The sequence below is a fragment of the Mauremys reevesii genome, linkage group 25, assembly GCF_016161935.1.
Source record: "Mauremys reevesii isolate NIE-2019 linkage group 25, ASM1616193v1, whole genome shotgun sequence".
NCBI classification, from domain to species: domain Eukaryota; kingdom Metazoa; phylum Chordata; order Testudines; family Geoemydidae; genus Mauremys; species Mauremys reevesii.
This window is the reverse complement of record NC_052647.1, coordinates 20,581,476-20,601,512: the sequence shown is the minus strand read 5'-3', so window position 1 is coordinate 20,601,512 and position 20,037 is coordinate 20,581,476. Positions and strand designations below refer to the sequence as shown.

The 20,037-nt window shown below is 48.6% G+C and overlaps 1 long non-coding RNA gene across 2 annotated transcripts; it reads right to left on the bottom strand.

Moving 5' to 3' along the window:
- Window positions 1-847: 847 nt before the first annotated feature.
- LOC120390867 lies at window positions 848-7,709 on the bottom strand. Of its 2 annotated transcripts, none has more exons than XR_005591157.1 (4): window positions 7,633-7,709; window positions 7,051-7,183; window positions 4,567-4,676; window positions 848-932 (listed from the first exon to the last, which is right to left on the bottom strand). It is a non-coding gene; the product is annotated as an uncharacterized LOC120390867 (long non-coding RNA). The 2 variants fall into 2 exon arrangements; XR_005591158.1 differs by having other exon boundaries at window positions 4,567-4,673.
- Window positions 7,710-20,037: the final 12,328 nt, after the last annotated feature.

The following is a 20,037-nucleotide window of genomic DNA, read 5'->3' as shown; positions in this document are numbered from 1 at the left end:
ACATAATTCTACATTTGTAAGGTCAACTTTCATGATAAAGAGAATGCACTCCAGGGCGTGTACGAGGTGAATTGAAAAATACTTCCTTTGGTTTATCATTTTTACAGGGCAAATATTTGTAATAAAAGAAAGATAAAGTGAGCACTGTACACTTCGTATTCGGTGTGGTAATTGAAATCAATATATTTGAAAATATAGAAAACATCCACCAATATTTAAATAAATGGTATTCTATTACTGTTTAACAGCACAATTGATCACAGTTAATGTTTTAAATCACTTGACAGCCCTAGTCTACACTGCAATTGAAAACCTGCAACTGGCTTGTTTTTTTAATTTTTATCCCTCTCCTATCACAGGGTCCTAGATCCCAGGCTCCCTGCTCCAGCCCAGCAATCTATACTTCAATTGAACAGCCCCTTAGCCCAAACCCTACAAGCCCAAGTCTGCTGGCAAGAGACAACCGTATGTACCTACTTTGCAGTGGATACATATCCGAAGAGAGCAATCTGCCCCAGGTATGAATTAAACGTAGCAAAACACTCAACTCGGAGGAGTCCTGTTTTCACATGCTGGTAGTGCAGGAGCAAATACCATCTGTGACTACGTGGGCCGAGATGATGGTGTAACTTCTAGGTGGGGGCAAGATCGGCTCAAAACAATCAGCCTTTGGAAGAGGCCAGCAAAAAGTCAACGGCTGTTGGTGAAAGCTGGGCCCCTTCCTTGGTCTTTCCAACACTCACAGCAGCAGCTTTCAGGAGGGGAGGGGAATCTTGAAGGAGGAAAAAGCTGTGAAGCGGAGAGATGTTTTATGCACCCAGATTGACAGCTGCATAAACATTTGCAGCCGGAATGGGCCCACCCTTTATTAATATATTTAGCCAATTTGCTCCACAAATCACATTGGAGGCTCACATCTCAATAAGGTCAGTCTAAAAAAAAAAGAAGAAAGACACATAAGCAAACTCTGCAGCCCTTACCCTGCCAAACAGGACAGCAGAGGTTGTTTTTACCTGAATTAAGAACTGTGAGATTTCAGAGCCTCAGTACAACAGCAATGGGCACCAAATACACTAACAGAATTTCCCATCTCAGGCATGACAAATTCTCTGGGGACAGGGAACTTCTTCTTTGTTAGGCATCTGTACAGTACCTAGCAGGGGCGGCTCTAGGAATTTGGCCGCCCCAAGCACGGCGGCATGCTGCAGGGGGCACGCTGCCGGTCGCCGGTCCCGCGGCTCCGGGGGACCTCTTGCAGACGTGCCTGCGGAGGGTCCGCTGGTCCCGCGGCTCCAGTGGATCTCCCGCAGGCATGACTGCAGAAGGTCCGCCAGAGCCGCCTGCCGCCCTCCCGGCAAAATGCCGCCCCAAGCGCGTGCTTGGCGCGCTGGGGTCTGGAGCCGGCCCTGGTACCTAGCACCAACAGTGATGAGTGATCTCAGATGCCTCCATTTTGGGTGCTCAGCTTGAGACATCGTAAAGAGGCTTGATTTTCAGAGGCTGGCATCTCACGCTGCCTGAGAATCAGACCTCTGTAAGGCGTCTCAAGATGACATTTGTCTCGCCCCTTTTTCACTGCAGCAACATACTGTTGACTCATGTTCAACTTGTGATCCTCTGTAACCCCCAAGCCCTTTCCTGCAGTGCTGTACGCAGGCATCCACTCATGAACCGATGGCATCAGGAGATGGAGAATCCACCACTTCCCTAGGGAGTTTGTTCCAACAGTTAATCACCCTCACTGTTAAAAAGTTGTGCCTTATTATTTCTAATTTGAATTTGTCTGGCTTCAGCTTCCAACAAGGTTCTTGATACGCCTTTCTCTGCTGACCTTCTTTGGAAAGCACTCTGAGTCGGTGCCTATACAAGGAGCCGCATATTAACTTCTGAAGAGCCGCATGTGGCTCCGGAGCGACAGGATGGCCACCTCTGGCCCATTTCATGCTGGGAACTGGTGTTAGCTGTACTGGCATAAGCACTCTTTTCCTGGTGAAAGCTGCATCTACAAGTAGGAGGGTTTGCTGGTATAGCTATAGTGGCGATGTTGTTCTGGTGCAGACAAGGCTTTAGAAGCCCTGCCGTAAGCAGTAATGTGAGATGTTTCCTCTTAACCTTCAAGAGCATGAGTCGTTTAGGAGGCAGCTTTGCCTAGTGGATAGAGCACTAGACTGGGGGACTCGGAAGAGCTGGATTCTATTCCTGGCTCTGCCACTGCCCTGCTGGGTGACTTCAGACAAGCCACTTCCCTGCTCTGAGCTTCAGTTTCCCCAGCTGTACGATGGGGAATGATAAGACTGAGGGCAGGTCTACACTATGGGGGAAAATCGATATAAGATACGCAACTTCAGCTACGTGAATAACGTAGCTGAAGTCGAAGTATCTGATATCGAATTACTTACCGTCCTCACGGCACGGGATCGACGTCCGCGGCTCCCCAGGCCGACTCGGCTACCGCCGTTCGCGTTGGTGGAGTTACGGAGTCGACATGAGCACGTTCGCGGATCGATATATCGCGTCTAGATGAGACGCGATATATCGATCCCTGAGAAATCGATTGCTACCCGCCGATATGGCGGGTAGTGAAGACGTACCCTGACCTCCTTGGTAAAGCACTTTGAGATCTGCTGAAGAAAAGTGCTCTATGGGTATTATCATTATCCAGGATTTTTCATCTGTGGAGCTCAGAGTGTTTTGTGTATTACAGAGAGGGAAACAGAGGCACAGAGACTTAGTCGAGGTCGCACAGCATAGCAGGGAATAGAAACCAGATCTCCTCTCTCCAGGTCCAGTGCCCTGTCCTCTCAACCACACAAGACTGGGAGAAGGAGGAAGCACTGAAATGCACAGAGATTTTTAGTCCTTTCTGCACTTCCTTTAATCACTGCTTCTTGGATGCTTAACTCTGCGCACACCCTCCTCCCCGCAAGCAGTACAACCCACTTCAGAGCAAGGTCATGATTCAGCTCAGCAGGGCCAGTCCAGATGCTGGCATGTGGCTCCAGTAGCTTTCCTGGCGTCTGCAATTGGTGCGGGATGAATTGCTTGGTGCCACATTCTCCAGCAAGGCTTGTTTTAATTACATCATTGGTATAATCATAGTAATTCACACTTTTAGAGGGATTTTTCATCCCAAAGGACTTTACACATGAAGACCAACATTGTCAAAGCCGGGAGTCTAAAGCGAGGCTCCGAAATCCGGTTAGGCACCTAGGGAACTATTTTTGAAAGGCCAAATGGCAGGTTACGTGCCCAACTCCCATTGGGAGCAATGTTGCCAACTCCAGATTTTGTCATGAGGCTCAATGTAACTGGCACTTTTCTTAAAACCCCAGATCCCGGAGTCATGTGATTAAAAGAGAATCTCAGCTCTCATTTTATTAAAGAATGTACATTTCCAGCTATGGTAGCTGCAGAGAAAAGCTTGTAAATGTGAGCCACATGCACCAGAAAAGCTTTGTGAGCATAGCGATACAGGTAGAGGTATACCCGCAAAGACCCCCTAGTGTAGATGCAGCTAATGCCAGCTCCCTGAATGAAATAAGCTACACTGGCAAAGCACTTTTATGTCAGGAAAACTGTGTCTACACTAAGTCTTTTGCCAGTATAGAAATGCTGTAAAAAATTCACACCCGTAACTGACTTTCCATACTATCCAATGTTTTAAATGTACACCTAGTCTCAGAACCAGAAGGTAAATAGAAAACAAAATTATGGTGGTGTGTGTGTGTGTGGGGGGGGGGAATTATCTCATTATTTTAAGTTAATCACATGATTTTTTTGTGTTTTGTGATTTTAAGTTAATCACCTGACTCATGATCTCTGAATCAACGATACTGAGACTGGGATTTAAATCATGTCCCACCGTGATAGAGGCCCCTTGACAAAAGGTCGGCTGTTCATCACAAGCAACTCTTATCTTAGAAATGGCAAACTCACTCTACCAAACAGGTGTCTTGCAGGGCATTTATCCATAAGGGGTAGCATGTAAGGTATCTGCAGAAAGCTCATAACTTCTCAAGACTCATAATCATTGCGAGATGTATGTATGGGTAATACCTAAGGAATAATGTAACGATATTGAAAGTATGCTTTATTATTCTGGAGTAGAAGTTAGCCACCAGGGGATAAAATGGATTGGTGGTGGCCCATTCAACCAAGATGCAGTCTTCACCCATCTCTAGTTAGCCAGTGGTATAATGCAAGGAACTGGAATGGGCTACCTAGGGAGGTGGTGAAATCTCCATCCTTAGAGGTTTTTAAGGCCCAGCTTGACAAAGCCCTGGCTGGGATGATTTAGTTGGGGTTGGTCCTGCTTTGAGCAGGGGGTTGGACTAGATGACTTCCTGAGGTCTCTTCCAACCCTGATATTCTATGATTCTATGCAAGACTCAACTGTCTAGCCTGCTCCATCCCAAGACTATCAACGGAAAACTGCAAACAATCAAAACTACTTGAAGGTACAAAAGGAACATTACAACAGACAGAGGATTGCCCCATCTATGAAGAAAAACAAAAGACTGTTTCAGTATAATACGGAATGGGAAGAGACCCTCTGTACGCACTCACCGAGGGAACATCTTATGGAGCATGGGTGTCCTCATGAAAGTTTGGATCCTGGTTTCTGTGAAGCCAGCCAGCTCTGCACCCCACTGAACTCTGGGTGGGGGAGAAACCTGCTTGATTAAATAGGAAAGGTAACTATTAATGAGTGTGGGCCCGAGTTAGTGTTTTATGATTTTGTTTTGCATTGGAACCATTTGTTTCCATCGCTTTCTTATGTTTCCAGCGGAATCGCTGTTCCTTCTTAAATTAAGGTTCTTTTGTTTCATTACAAGTACTGGGAGTTCTACAGGAATGGTGATTTAAAGTAAAACTGGGGCATGGTGCTCATTGGGGGCAGAGGATCTGGGATTTCTATGAGTAGCCAGTGTCAGGGGCTGGATATCACAGGAAATGCTTCAAAGGGACTCGGGGACTGGGGTGTCCCTCTTGTTAACCTGCAAGGGGAAGACAGGGCGGGTATAGCCGAGAGAAGAGTGCTTGACAGGCTGTGGTGCTAGAGAGCTGACATCCAGCCACCCCAGGTAAGACTCCTTAAGGCAGGGGGGGTCACAAAAGTGACTCACAGCCCTTGATACCCCAAGAGCATCACCCCCGCTCCACCCCCAAAGACATACACCCATGGGAGGTTTCGCTCTCTATTGTCCAGTGTCACAGTCACATCTGTGCAAGGGAGGTTTACACCGGCCGTGGTGCTTTGGTAGCTTTTTCCACTCAGTTTGCGCTGGTGTAAATTACGGTTCCAGGAACAGGGCCCCTTTTACACCACGCTGGCAGTATAAAGTGGCCTCAGAGTGAGGCTCAATGGCATTTGCATGCACATTAAGGACCCTTCACACGGCCAGCGTGGTACAAAGAGGCCTTAATGCAAATAAGAAACAGACCCATTATGGCTACTGGACCTCAACATCCACCTCTGTAAAACAACAAACTGCACTAACAACATTTACGAGCCCTTTGGACAAAGGCTGAACTAGCTGTGCACGCGAGGACTCAGGAGCTCTGGGTTCTAGGCCCAGCTCTGCTACTAGCCAGCTGGGTGACCTTGGGCAAGTCACTCCTACCTCCTCGTGCCTCAGTTTCCCCCAATTCTAAAATGAGGATAACAATGTTGACCTCCTCTGTAAAAGTGCATTACCATCTACTGATGAAAAGTGCTGCCTAAAAGATAGGTGTTACTAATTATTACAGTCATGTCAAGCACCAAGGGATCTTCAAAGTAGACGTACCAATATAGCTGTATCTACACTAGGGGCCTTTGCCAGCCAGCCACGTTAGTCAGGGATCACACCCCTCACCAATAGCGCAATGCCAGCAGATCTGGCCTCATATCTCAGCCCTGAGGCAGCAATTCCCCCAGAACAGCAGCCCACTGGTGTAGGTCTGAGGCCTTGGCTACACATAAATGTTTGCCAGCATAGATATGTTGTTTGGGATGTGGGGAAAAATCATACCCCTAAGCTGTGCTGGAAAAAGCCCAAGGCCAGGTCTACACTACGGACCGACTTCGGTACAACTACGTCACTACAGGGTGTGAAAAATCCACACCCGGGGCAACGTGGTGGTAACAACCTAACCCCCAGTGTAGACAGCACTCCGGCGAGGCGAGAGCTGCTCTGGTAAACATAGCTACTGCCTCTGCACTAGCAGGATTTGCCAGTAGACCTACGCCATCGAAAGGGGTCGAAAGGGCCTGAGTCAGTGAGTCCGTTTCCCAGACCAGGTGGGGCCCCCAGTTCGGACCTCGCCCAGTTTTGCTTAGCTTCTCGATACAGGCGATCGTCCAGGCCGAGGAAGCGCAGCTCAGGAGCTGAAACCAGGCGTCTTTCTTTTTCGCTCAGGAGGGACCTGTGCTTTCCGTAGAAAGACTATCCAGCAAAACAGACGTGACGTGAGTTTGCGCCTATGGAGGGGCCCGTTCCCCAGAGACAAAATTGCTGGCAAATGACTGCAATGCTGAGCGTTTCTCCTCAGCCCTTCCCTCGCTGAGAGCGATGTCAAGGCAATTATTAGAGCTACTGCTGGGAGTAAGGGGAAAAAAAACAACAGCCAACCAACCAACCCCACACAGCAACCCGGAGAGCTGAAGGCTGCTGCACGAATGTGCTTTTTCAACAAGTCTCTTTGGCACAGCTGTTTGCCTAACCTGATGTATCACCCACAAGTCTGCAACAAGCTATAATCAGACATTTCAGGGTGTGGAGCTGGGCAGTAAGTATGTGCTGAGATAAGTGCACACATTGTCCCCGAGCCAGGAGACAAGAGGCGCAGGCAAGGAACCCAACGCTGACTCGAAAGACAGTGGAAGCAAAAAAAAAAAGAGAGAGTGAGACAGACAGACAGACAGAACCATCCCTCCAGGCACGTTGGGGGGCGGGGAGCCTGTCAGTTTCAGCTTCGCTGTTTCGGTGCTATACACCTTGGGGGAAGAGAGGCGAATGAGAAGGGATCCAGCGGGGGAACAGAATAATTGCTCTTGCAGAGCCCTACCTCCCCATGCCAAAAAAACTCCACGTAAGTGTTAATGGCGTCGTCTCGAAAAGGTGATGCTTGTCAAGGATAAATCATCCCGTGCCTTTTAGCGGTGGTGGTAATTACACGGTGCCTTAACGATCGGTACAAACTGTCAAGGGAAAAATATTGTGAGTAAAAACTTGGAGCTCGCTCGCAGGGAAGCGTTAAGGTGTCTTAACATCACTCGGCACAAAGGAACCTTGTCTGGGTTTAGCTGGAGCTGGGAATGATGAGAGGTAGGATTCATGTCCTTTCTTGTCCAGCAGGAGACACTTAATGCGGTTGTATAATCCTAATGGTTTTTTTAAAAGGAAAATTAGAGAAGCTGAGATTTGGGAAACACACGCCACGCGGGCGGGGGAGCAACTCACTCCCCCACCCCCCAAAAGCATGGACCATGTCTTAATAGAGAGCTTTTCTCATGGGCATCTCCCTTCCCATTTGCCTGGGCCTCCATCCCTCCCCTTTGTAGCAGCTTTATTAAAAGGGCATTGGGTCGATATCATTACTCTCAAATTGCACACGGGGAAACTGAGACACGGAAACTAAATGACCCACCCAAGCTCACCACGTGACAGATACAGAAGCAGAAGCAAGATCTCCTGACTCCTAATTCAGCGTCCTGCCCACTAGACTTCTCCCCACTCCGGCAGCATGTAAAGCTATTTATGCTATTTGGGCAGATTAGCTGAACACCAGTAGCAAATCATTAATGAACAGAAAAACCGCTTTTCCAAAGCTTAGACCATCCAATCAGGGAACAGGAACAATGCCACATGACGGAGGCGACCGATCACATGGTGTAGACAATGAGTAGCCGCCATCCACAACGTTAAAATTTGTTGTTGATGGTGAACTGATCTAGCAAAAACAATGATCTGTGCATGGACAGACAAAAGAGCTCCATTGGTGTAATTAAATTATTAGCTGTGAGCAGGTCCCCTGGCAGGAGTGGTAATGTGCAAAGAGACTGGGCGCTGACATGTCTGGGAGGCACATTCTAACACGCTAACTAGTTTCTTTTATGGTGCCTGTCACCATAGTATCTGGCCAGCTGGTCATAAATCCCTGGTAGATGGGTTTATAACAGTAACCCTTCTCTTTGGTGCTCATGGAGGTTGTTATAATACTGAGGTGAGTTGTTTTGTTTTTCTCTTCAAACACGGTCCAGGCACTTCAGGTCTTGCTTTGCCTTTCCTGGTTTCCCTGGATTCCCTTTCCTCTTCCAGCTCCTGGTTTCAGCGAGTTGGAGGCCTGGATCTAGGCCAGTATAACTATTTCAGTTGGGGTGTGATTTTTTACCACTACTGTTATACTGGCACCGTCCCTAGTGTGGACTGAGTTATAACAGTATGATATATAATAATGCTAATAACTGGGTCTTATATAGAGTTTGCCACCCACAGATCTCAAAGTGCTTTTCCAAAGGAGGTCAGTATCATTTTATAGGTGGGGAAACTGAGGCACCAAGCGGTGACTTGCCCTAGGTCACCCAGCAGAGCTGGGAAAAGAACCCCAGTGTTCTGAGTCCAGTCCTCTAGCCACCAGGCCACACTGTCTCCCACCTCTCCTATAGGAGAATAAGCTCCTTTATATCAGTATAACTGCATCAACATGAAAGGGGCGTGTACGGCTTTAACTATTCTGGTACAGTCAAAGCACTACAACGTTTGAGGGTAGCCGTGCCCTCGGTGTGATGTTCAGATCATCAGAAAAACCTTCCAGGACAGAAACCTACTCATCATTGGCAGAGAAAGGCCATTTTGAAATCCGCTTTCGGTGGGGGGAAGGGAGACGCCGAGTCTGCTCCTCCCAATCCCCACATTGCACATTCCTTCCCCTTGCTTCATCTACTTGATTCTCATCTTTGGGAGGCTTGTGCACGTTGCAATCTGCTTTCCTAGATGAGGGCTCCCTAGTTATTAACCAGAGCTGGAGAACACTGCAGGAGAGCTCAGTCTGCGTGCTCTCACAAGCTGGAGCAGGGATGAGCTGTGGCAGAGAGAGAGGTATCAGGCTGCAACTATCCTGATGTAGTAGGAAAAGAGCCTAAAACATAAGCCCTTGCATTAGAGGCCTGGTATGAGGCAGGACCTGCTCACAGAATATGGCAAGAACCGGGCTAGTATTGCAAAAATCCACATTTCTAAAAAGTGCTAATCACAGAGTACTTACACAGACACATCCCAATATCAAGTGGTACCAGAACATCCTGATATCAAGGATGGTACGAAAACGTTCCCCGAGGATAACAGGAACACACTGACCCCTCCTAAAAGATAAAGTCAGGATGCCAGTATGTACTAGAGATGTTTTGATCAAATCAACATGTACAAGGTGATGGGTGATAACTAGTCACGTCAGGGGGCAGTAACTATGTCAGAGGGGCAGTGCTAACTTGTTTGTATCAGGGTATAAAGATGCATCTCAGAGGGAGTATCTTTGCCTGGCCCAGGGAGGAACAGAAAGTTCTGCCATTCACTAAGCTGGTTCATTGTTATGGGCATATGTGTATACGGTCCGGTAAAGTCTGTGAGATGCTAGTACCGTGCTTTGTTGACAATAATCCTGGCTGGGTGCCTTCGTCCCTTAACAGATCTTGTGGTCATTGGGTGATTTGCTTGAGGTCTGCTGTGCTAGCTGTCTGCGCAGGGCTGCGGCGGCACACAGAGGGAACACACACATGCAGCCAAACATCTATCAACATCTAACCACACCTGCCAGTGCTGGACTGGGTGGTTTAGGGATGGAGCCATATGTAACCCACACACCTCCTGAGTGTGATGTTCTGTCCCATCCAGTAGCACCGAGACCACTTAAAGAGAGCAAGATTAATGAGTCTGCTCTACAGCCTTAGCTAAGGGTCATGTGGCTTTTAGCTCATGCAGTAGAGGCTCATATATTTATCTCCAGAAGTCACAGGTTCGATCCTGCCTGCTGACAACTGGGGTCTGTTGGCATTACACATGCATAGAACAGCATCTATAATAAGGATGTGACACACAAAAGGGATGCTAGGAGCCAGGTGTTTATTGCCCAGCCTGGACCTAGACATGACACTGCTCAAGGCTCCAGTATGATGGGTGGAACTGGAGACAGAGGGTTAGATTTCAAGAGGGATCTAGTTTGGCACAGCACCAGGGGCTCAGGAATTTAAGCTGAGGCCAGACTGCTACAGAACAAACAGGAGGGGCTGTGTGGGGCCTCGGGCCTTGACGGGGGAGGGACTGGCCACTTCCTGAGGGTAGTGGAGTGACCTGGCCCCAGCCTGCTCTGCTCCCCTGGCTCCCAGGCTTGGAGAGTCGGGGGAACCGCCCTTGAGCACTCACAGCGGAGTGTCTGGGAGCCAGAGGAGTGGAGCAGGCTGGAGGAGCACGCAGCTGCTCAGGGCACCAGGAAATGTGGTGCCCCAAATTTCCGGGTGCCTTACGCAGCTGCGCATTTTGCGTATGGGCAGGGACGGCCCGGACGCCAGCAGCAGCTGTGATCTCTCTGCCTTGGTTACCCTCTGGAGTGAGATATCCGCTAAAACCTAAACACCCTGTGGAAACCGGTGCCAGGCTTCAGGGTCATTGTCCTACACTCAATAGCGATTCCTCCTTTCCCTCACGTCTCGCAGGCCGTACGCTCCATGCCTGGCACTGTGAGTGGCGCTCCGAAGCAGAAGCGTCAATAAGCCGGTCTTGGTTAATACTTCGGGGGCGCGAGGGAAGGGGGGAGCTCTGAATCGTAAGTTTCACTTGCCATTCCTACCATCCTGACGAAGGCACCTCTTTGTGTTTTATCTGTAGCTGCAGCCATTGCGGCCGGGAGGGGTTCCCCCTCCACCAGTTTCCCTCTCATTTTTCCCACCCATGTACGGAATGAATTTCGTTATGTGCCCCCAATATGGAGGTGCTGGGTGACACCTCACCTTCATACGGGGGGCACCTAATGAAATTCATGGGGTGGGGGTGGGGCCGAGGGGTTTGGAGTGTGGGAAGGGGCTCAGGGCTAGGGAAGAGGATTGGGTGCAGGGGGTGAGGGCTCCGGCTGGGGGTGCAGGCTCTGGGGAGGGGCTGGGAATAAGGGGTTTGGGGTGCAGGAGGGTGCTTCAGGGCTCCCCCCAGCTCTCTCTCCCTGCAGCAGCACCTGGACTGGGGGGAGAGGCACCTTACCCTGCTGTGGCAGCTCCGGGGCTGGGGCCACAGGATAGGTGTCCCTCCCCTGGCAGCTCCGGGCCAGGGCTGGGTTCAGGCTGGGGAAGGGCACCTCAGCCACAGCTGGGTTTGGGCCTGGCCAGGCTGCCCCAGCCGTGGCTGGGTTTGGGCTGGGCTGCCCCAGTCACAGCTGAGCCCAGGCTGGGGTAGGGATTCCCCGGTCAATCTGGGCACCCCGGCCATGGCAGATTTGGGGCTGGAGGGAGGGGTGCCCTGGCTGCAGCAGGGCAGGGCCACTCCTTCAGGTTGGGGGCCTGGCTAGGTTGGGGACGGAGAAGGGGCGCCCCTACCCCAGCAGGTCCCCGGGAGGATTCCCTGAGCACCTGCGCGGCACTAAGAAGGCTGCTGCACGGCTGCACAGCTTACAGGGACCGTAGCCCTCCACACCCGCGGAATGCCTGAGCCAGATAAGGAGAAGAAAGAAGAGGACTCGGGTTGACATGTTCAGTGGGATCCTGCAAGCCAGTGCTGCATCAGACTGTGAGCACAGTGCTGGGCGGGAGAACATTGCAAACAGCCCGGAGAAGGAAAGAGTGGAAAGGAGAAAGGCCCAGGAGTTCCTGCAGGAAAAGGACAGGGAGAGGCACCGAGACATAATGGGGCTTCTCCGTCAGCAAACACAGATGCTCCAGACAGTTGTGGACCTACAGGTTCAACAATCCCAGGCTTACCCCCCTCTGCAGTCTATGGAGGACCTCCCTACACCCAGCCACAACATTCCCCGTGGCAACCGGGGCCACAGCCCAATTCCTGCCACTTCACCCCGGGGGACATTAAGGACACCCATATCTTCACATACAGTTGCTGAATGCGTTCATAAAACGGACATGAATGTTCTTTGCCCTTGACAAATTCTGTTCTATTAATGTATAAAGTTTTTAATGTATTTGCTCTTAAATTGCACAGATTTGTCTTTGCACTGGCTTTGTTACTGAATAAAATTCTATTATTGGGACCATAGCTCATCTTTATTAGTTCACAACATATGCTGCAGAGTGCCTAGCAGTTCGGAAAGCACCCACGTACTTGTTACCGTACCGCGGGACACAACTCATAGGATCAGTGACAAACGGTGTAATAATCATAAACGTACAGCAAGCACGGCAAAATTAATAGGTGAAGTGACAGCGTTATGTTCATACGCACACAGCAAGCGCCGCAAAATCCCTAACAGGCCCCGAAACAGCAGGACCAGGTTAAAGCACAGTACATCACAATGCATTACTGTGGCTCACTGTTGAAGTGTTCCTCCCTGAGCCGTATAGCTCCGCGTTGAGCTCGTCTAATCGCCCTTGTGTCTGGCTGTTCAAACTCAGCAGACAGCCACTCCCCCTCCACCCTGGTGGTAACTGTTCTCCCTTTGCTTCACAGATATTATGCAGGACACAGCATCATGGGGTTTTTTTTCATTGAGAGCCAAGCTTTTGAGTAAACAATGCCAGTGTCTGTTCAATCTACCACAAACGCGTTCCACCGTCATTCTGCATCTGCTGAGCCGGTAGCTGAATCTTCCCTTGCTTCTGTCCAGGAAGCCGACGTATGGCTTTATGAGCTAGGGGAGCAAGGGGTGGGCTGGGTCCCCCAGGATCACTGTTGTTATTTCAACATCGCCAATGGTAATCCGCGGGTCGGGAAAGAAAGTCCCTGCTTGTGGCTTTCTGAACAGCCCCGTGCTCTCAGGACCGCCCAGAGGATTCAGGGGCCCTGGGGTCCTCGGTGGTGGTGGGCCCCCGTTTCAGCGGTAATTCAGCGGTGGGGGGCCCTTCCGCTCCGGGACCTGCCACCGAAGTGCCCCGAAAACCCACGGCGGGGGGCCCCTGCTGCTGAATTACCACCGAAGACACAGCTCTTCGGCGGCGGATCCTGGGGCAGAAGGATCCCCCACCGTGGGTCTTCGGGGCACTTCAGCGGTGGGTCCCAGGGTGGAAGGACCCCCCGCCGCTGAATTACTGCCAAAGACCCAGAGCGGAAGAAGCTCCGGGAGCCCCGGGCCCCCGTGAGAGTTTTCCGGAGCCCCCAGAGTGAGTGAAGGACCCCGCTCCAGGGGCCCTGAAAAACTCTCGTGGGGGCCCGGGGCAAATTGTCCCCCCCCCGGGCGGCCCTGCGTGTTCTTAACGATGTAAGCGTCATACACCTTCCCTGATCAGCCCACACTGATGTCGGTGAAGCATCTCCAGTGATCCACCAGTGCTTGCATCACCATAGAAAAGTAGCCCTGTTGATGTACAACGTGGTCTGTTGCCAAATTAGGGCGATGTGTGCCACTTATCGCTCCACTGCAGTTCAGGAACCCCATTGCTGCACATCCATCTGCTACGCCCTGCACATGGCTGACATGACAGTCACAGTCCTGTGTAGCAGGAGGCAATTAATAGCCCTGTACATTTGCATGACAGTGGCCCTTGCAGTGGATTTTCCAACTCCAAAATGATATCCCACTGACCGGTAGCAATCTGGTGTTGCAAGTTTCCACAGTGTGATCGCTCCGTGCTTCTCCACTGGCAGGGCAGCTCTCATTTTGCTGTCCCTGCACTAGAGGGCTGGGGTGAGGTTGGCACACAGATCCAGGGATGTGGCCTTGTGCACCTGAAAATTCTGCAGTCGCTGCTCATCTTGCCAAGGTTGCATGACAATGCGATCGCACCAGTCAGTGCTCGTTTCTCAGCCCCAGAAGTAGCTGCTCAGTGATTGCCACCAACAACTTTGAATTGTTTCTCGCTATGTCCTCCAGCAATCTGTCTTCCAAGGAACTGATTCCCTGCTGATTCAGTCCTTCCTGCATCTACGCAAATACCAGAGGATCCTGCGTCTTGTGCTTGCAACACTTGTGACAATAGCGCAGAGCTATGCAGGATCCAATTGCTTTTGTCAGAGATAACAGATAATAAGCAGGGCCATGTGGGTTTGTGGAACTTTCTTCCTTCCACTGGAGGGCAAGACTACCAGTGCTGCGTCCTCACCACAACTATAATTCAGAAGAGCAGCTTCTCAGTGAAACTCAGTGTCACCAACAGACCAACACCCTGGGCTTGCCAGCTGGACAAGCCAGAAGGACACATTCACATTACAGATAGAATAAAAAAGGGGGTCTTTATCACAGGCAGAGTTGAGCGATATTTGGAATTTCGATCCTGCAGGAAATTCCAATGGAAAATTCCCAACCAGTTCTAATTATAATTGACCCAGGTAACAACACCTATAGTTAAGATTGCCTGATAGTTCCTATGATAAGACCCTGTTTTCAGTGGATTACAAATTTGGCAAATTTAACCATTCAGGCTGAAATTTTCCATGCTTAGATGTCTGCCTCAGGCTGAATTTTGCTGGAAACTTTCAGCAGAAATTGTTCAGCCATTTCCAATAATGAGATATGGGGGAAACGTTGCATTAATAACAGAATCACAGAAATGCAGAGCTGGAAGGGACCTCAAGAGGTCATCTTGTTTACCCCTCTTGCACTGAGGCAGGAATAAGTATACCTAGACCATCCTTGATAGATGTTTATCTAACCTAGTCTTAAAACATCCAATGTTGGGGATTCCACAGTCTCCCTAGGCAACCTGTTCCATTGCTTAATTAACCTTGAAGTTAGAAAGATTTAGTCTAAATGTCTCTTGCTTCAGATTAAGCTGATTACTTCTTGTTCTGTGTTTAGCAGATTTGAAGAACAATTGATCACGCCCTCTTTATAACATTCCTAAGTTTTGTTACAAAATTGTTACAAAATTGGTTGTAGGATTTTTTATTTACTTATTGAGAAGATTTACACTCCCATGCTTTGAACTCCCTTCCCTCTCCTTACACTAATGGCATGGCTGGTACAAGAGGTGGCAAAGATACCTCCCGCACTTCTTTTTCAGCAGAATTCCACTGGACAGTTTGACTTCTCCACTGGTCTTCTCCAGGTATGCTTCTGTGTCCCAATTTTTAATAAGTTTATAGAGTTGAAGGCCAGAAGAGACCATTAGACCATCTAGTCTGACCTCCTGGACATCGCAAGCTATGAATTTTCACCCAATATCCCTATCCTCAAGAGACTGAAGTGTTGTGCTCCACAGGCACAACATGTCTGAAGCCCCTGCAGTGGTAAGGAATTGATTAGGTGAGACACACCAGGTGACCCTAGTAGGTAATCTATGCCCCAGGCTGCAGAGGAAGGTGAAAAACCTTCCAAGGTGCTTGCCAATTTGACCTGGGTGAAATTCCCTCCCGACGCCAAATATGGGGTGACTTTATGTGACTGAAGAATCTACCCAACTGTGTTCTTCCTATGCCACAAAGAGGTGAATCCTTGCTTTAAGCAACAAAATAAGCTCCATGCTAACAACAGACGTGCTACCATTGTCTTCGCAATACATATCTTGCCCTGCTGCTTGGAGGTTGCATTATGGGCTGGAAGAGAAACCTCATTTCCCCCTCAGCTTCCCCATGCAATACAAGGCAGGATTTAGCCCATACTTTGGAAAACTCATCAGTACCATCACATTAATTGCCCTTTGAGACCCATCTACCCAACATGAACACAGCAGGCATCTGGTGTTCTAATTAACCCATGTGCAGTTGTCTCAGAGGCAATTAACTCCTCAGTTGCCAGACAAATGTCACACTGTGCCAAGCACGTGGATGACAATGATAGCAAAAAAGGATCAATTAAAAAGGCTTCTTGAGCTGACGACCCACTGACTCCCAAGGATTAGCTGCTAACCTCATCCTCTAAGAATAGCGTTCATTCTTTTCCTATGTTTCCTTTCTGTTTTTGGAGAGTTTCTTTTTAATTTGCCTTTAATTGCAAAGGATATTTGCATGGAAACTGTTTCCTGCTGTTTCCTTCCTGTTCCAAGTCATAATCCTTGGTTTGTGATATTATAGTTTCCATGGCAACTGGTTCAGATGCCACAGAGGGCTGCGCCAGCTTCAGGTGGGCAGCTGAGCAGATGGAGCTGAAGAGAAACAAAACGAAAAAGCAATCCTCTTTATTTCTTGAACAATAAAAAGCAAAGGGGGAAGAGAAATAGACACAACGTGAAGCAAGTTTAGGATGCGTTCTCAAAGGGTTGCTTTTGATTATTAGGTTCATAGATTCTAAGGCCAGAAAGAACCACTGTGATCATCTAGTCTCACCTCCTGCATAACACAGGCCATAGGACTGCCCTGAATGAATTCCCCTTTGAATAATAGCAGTTCTTTTAGAAAAACATTCAATCCTGATTTTACAATTGACAGCGATGGAGAATCCACCACAACCGTCGGTACGTTGCTCCAAGGGTTGATTATCCTCACTATTAAAAATGAACATTTTATTTCCAATCTTAATTTGTTCAGCTTCAGCTTCCAGCCTTGGAATTTTGGAGGTTTATCGTCATGGGATCCCCATGCCTTTGGGTCTCCGCACCCAGGGGTGGTGGCCCTATTGGATTAAGTTTCAAAATGGCAAGTAAAACATGTACCTCTGGAAGCTTGTGCATTAGGATGAATTATCCAGTAGTAGCCACAGGGCAAGGGTCACGGACTAGAACTGGGCAATGTTTTTCAGCCAACACTTTTTTTCTGCCAGAAAATGCAGTTGGGGATTGACTGAAATTTGAAAGTTTGTGAGTTTGTGTTGCATTTGCTGAATGGTTGTGGTGGGGGAAAAAATAAAACCCAAACCAAAAACAAACATTCCAAAAAAATCAAACATTTTAATTTTTTTTCTAGTTGAAAGGACTTTTCATTTCAAAATGCCCTTCCATTTTGTTTTTTTAAAAAGTAAAGAAAACTCTACAAAATGAAGCAAAATTCCATTTCAGGTCAACGGAAATATTTCATTCATCCTGAAATAAATAAAAAAAAAAACCTTTTCAGTTCACCAAAAAAATTGAAAAAGTTTCATTTCGTGTCAACCCAAAACAATTTTTTTAAAATATTTTCTGAATGGCCAGTGAACTGAAAAAATCAGTTATTCACACCACTCTAGCCTGAGCAGCTCACTGCAAATCAGGGAAAGAAAGAGGAACTGCATCATCAGGAAAAGAGAGAGAGAGGAAGGGGGGAATGGCAGATGAAGAGAGGTACAGAGGAAAGAAGAAATCAGAAATATGGTCAATGCCTGAGTTTTCATAGCTTCTTAGAGCGTAAAGCCAGAAGGGATCATTAGATCATCTAGTCCAGTGTTTCCCAAACTTGGGACGCCCCTTGTGTAGGGAAAGCCCCTGGCGGGCTGGGCCAGTTTGTTTACCTGCTGCCGCGTCCGCAGGTCCGGCCGATCGCGGCTCTCATTGGCCGCGGTTCGCTGCTCCAGGCCAATGGGAGCTGCTGGAAGTGGTGGGCAGTACGTCCCTCGGCCCGCACCACTTTCCGCCGCCCTCATTGGCCTGGAGCAGCAAACCGCAGCCAGTGGGAGCCATGATCGGTCGGACCTGCGGACGTGGCAGGTAACAAACTGGCCCAGCCCGCCAGGGGCTTTCCCTACACAAGTGGCGGAACAAGTTTGGGAAACACTGATCTAGTCTGATCTCCTGGACATCACAGGCCATTAAATTTCGCTCAGTTTCACCAATATTGAGCCTGATAATTTGTGTTTGGCTAAAGCATCTCTTCCAGAAAGACAGAAAGTCTTGATCTGAAGACTTCAAGAGATGGGAGAATCCACCACTTCCCTTGGTAGGTTGTTCCAAGGGAATCCACCACTTCCCTTGGTAAGTTAAAAATGTGTGCCCTGTTTCTAATTTGAGTTTGTCTAGCTTCTGCTTCCAGCTATTGATTCTGTCTTTCCCCACTAGATTAAAGAGCCCCACAAGAGTTCCGAATGGCATTGAGTTCTGTGCAATGTCAAGCATTCTGAATACTGCACTGGTTACCTGTGGGTGTCTGGATAGATTGTTAAGGCGTTAGCTTTGACCTATTAGCCATAGACACCCATGTGTAGCCCACTGTGCTGGAGTGACTTTCACCCATTATGAATGGCTACATTAGCGTGACACTGAAGTTAAAGGCTGAGTCTGAAACTTGATTGTAAATCTAAGGAAAACGATCTTTCCAGTGATTTGTTCTGTAATCTTCAGGATTCTAGTAGTTCAGTAGAGATCACACCACATCATCACTAATGCATCCAGAACGCCCAGATTACATTATAAGGTCTGATTTATGCCCCTACTCTTGAGTTAAAAAACAAAGGCCGGATCCTCAACTGGATCAGCACGGTTCCGTTAAAGTCAAGGGGACAGATCCCCAGCGAACGTCAATCGGCATCACTTCATTGAACTCGGAGGCTCAATCCTGCAAGGATCTGGGCAATCTGTTTCTGACCCAGCAAAGCATTTAAATGTGGTGCTTCACATTAACCATGTGAGCGGTCCCATTGACTCACACGCTTAAAGTAAACGTGCTTAAGGGCTTTGCTGATCCAGAGCCAGAGTGCGTGCTCAGCATCTGCCTGTCTCAAACCCCAGCTGGGGATCTGGCCCATCATGTATATTTTAATACATTCATTTTCCCTCCCCCCCAAAAAAATTACTCCAGAAATTATTAACACAGAAAGAATTTAAAAAATTCTATCTGATTAAGATGATAATTACGGTCGCATTCATAGGCCCCACTCCAGATTGGGATCCTGTTGTACTAGGCTCTGTATGAACACATAGGTTCCTGGCTCTGAAGAACTTACAATCTAATGTAATCTAATGCTTTTCAACGTGCATTAGGAGCATAGGCCCTTGAGAAGCTTCTGAAAAAAATCCCACCCTTTAAGCAGCTTGGAACCTTTTGCATTTGCCAGGACTGCCCAGAGGATTCAGGGGGCCTGGGGCAAAGCAATTTTGGGGGGGCCTTCCATAAAAAAAAGTTGCAATACTATAAAATATTATATTCTCGCCCCCCCCCCCCCGGCAGGCCTGGCATTTGCCTCAAGATGGACAATAAATCTAGATTCGTCAATTTCACTTTTCTAGAGCTTGTCTTCACTGAAGCATTCGCTTGCGTTGGAATGCGCGGCGTCCCGTGCCAAGTCCCCTGCACACACAAAACCCTTTCGCTCGAGTGTGGTGGTGATTTTAACTCAAGTTGGCTCAGGGGCTGTAAGCGAAAGTACAATTCGTCAGCGGCTAACGCGACCACTCTGTAATGTGGGCTCAGGATAGCCCCACTTGGGTGGCACTAGTCCTCTCACACCTTTCCCCAATTCTCCCCATGAGCCCAGGAAGGACAGACAAGTTCTCCTGTAACTCACTGGGAAAAAAATTCACAGAGGGAGTCGACTTATGGTAGGATACGCTCCCCTAAGGCTGTGGGTGAGAGCAGCACTGGTGTGAATACAGCAGCTTGAGTGTTATCTCACAGTGGGGTTATGCTCACTCGAGCTAGGCTAACTTGAGGGTAACTCAAGAACAGATAAGTCTAATCAACCCCGCAGTGAAGACATCCCCATGGCCAATTCCAATTTCACCTTCAAGATCTCATGGAGGAGGAAGGATGTCCAGTCGTTAGGGTGCTGGACAGAGACCTGGGTGGAATATCCTCAATTTTATCCTAATCAATCCTGGGTTCAAATGCCTGTGATATAAGGGAACATTATCTTATAGGTGTGGAACTGAAGCAAAAGGGAGATTAAATGACTTGCCCAGAGTCATATAGGAAATCTGTGGCAGAGCTGGGTATTTAATCCCTTGAGTTCTAAATCAGAGTCATAGCCACTAGACCAGCCTTCACATTTGCCCATGTCTGGCCCCTTTGACTGAGGTGCTCAAAGTTCTCTAACCATCAGAGACCAGATGGGGGCAGATTCTCC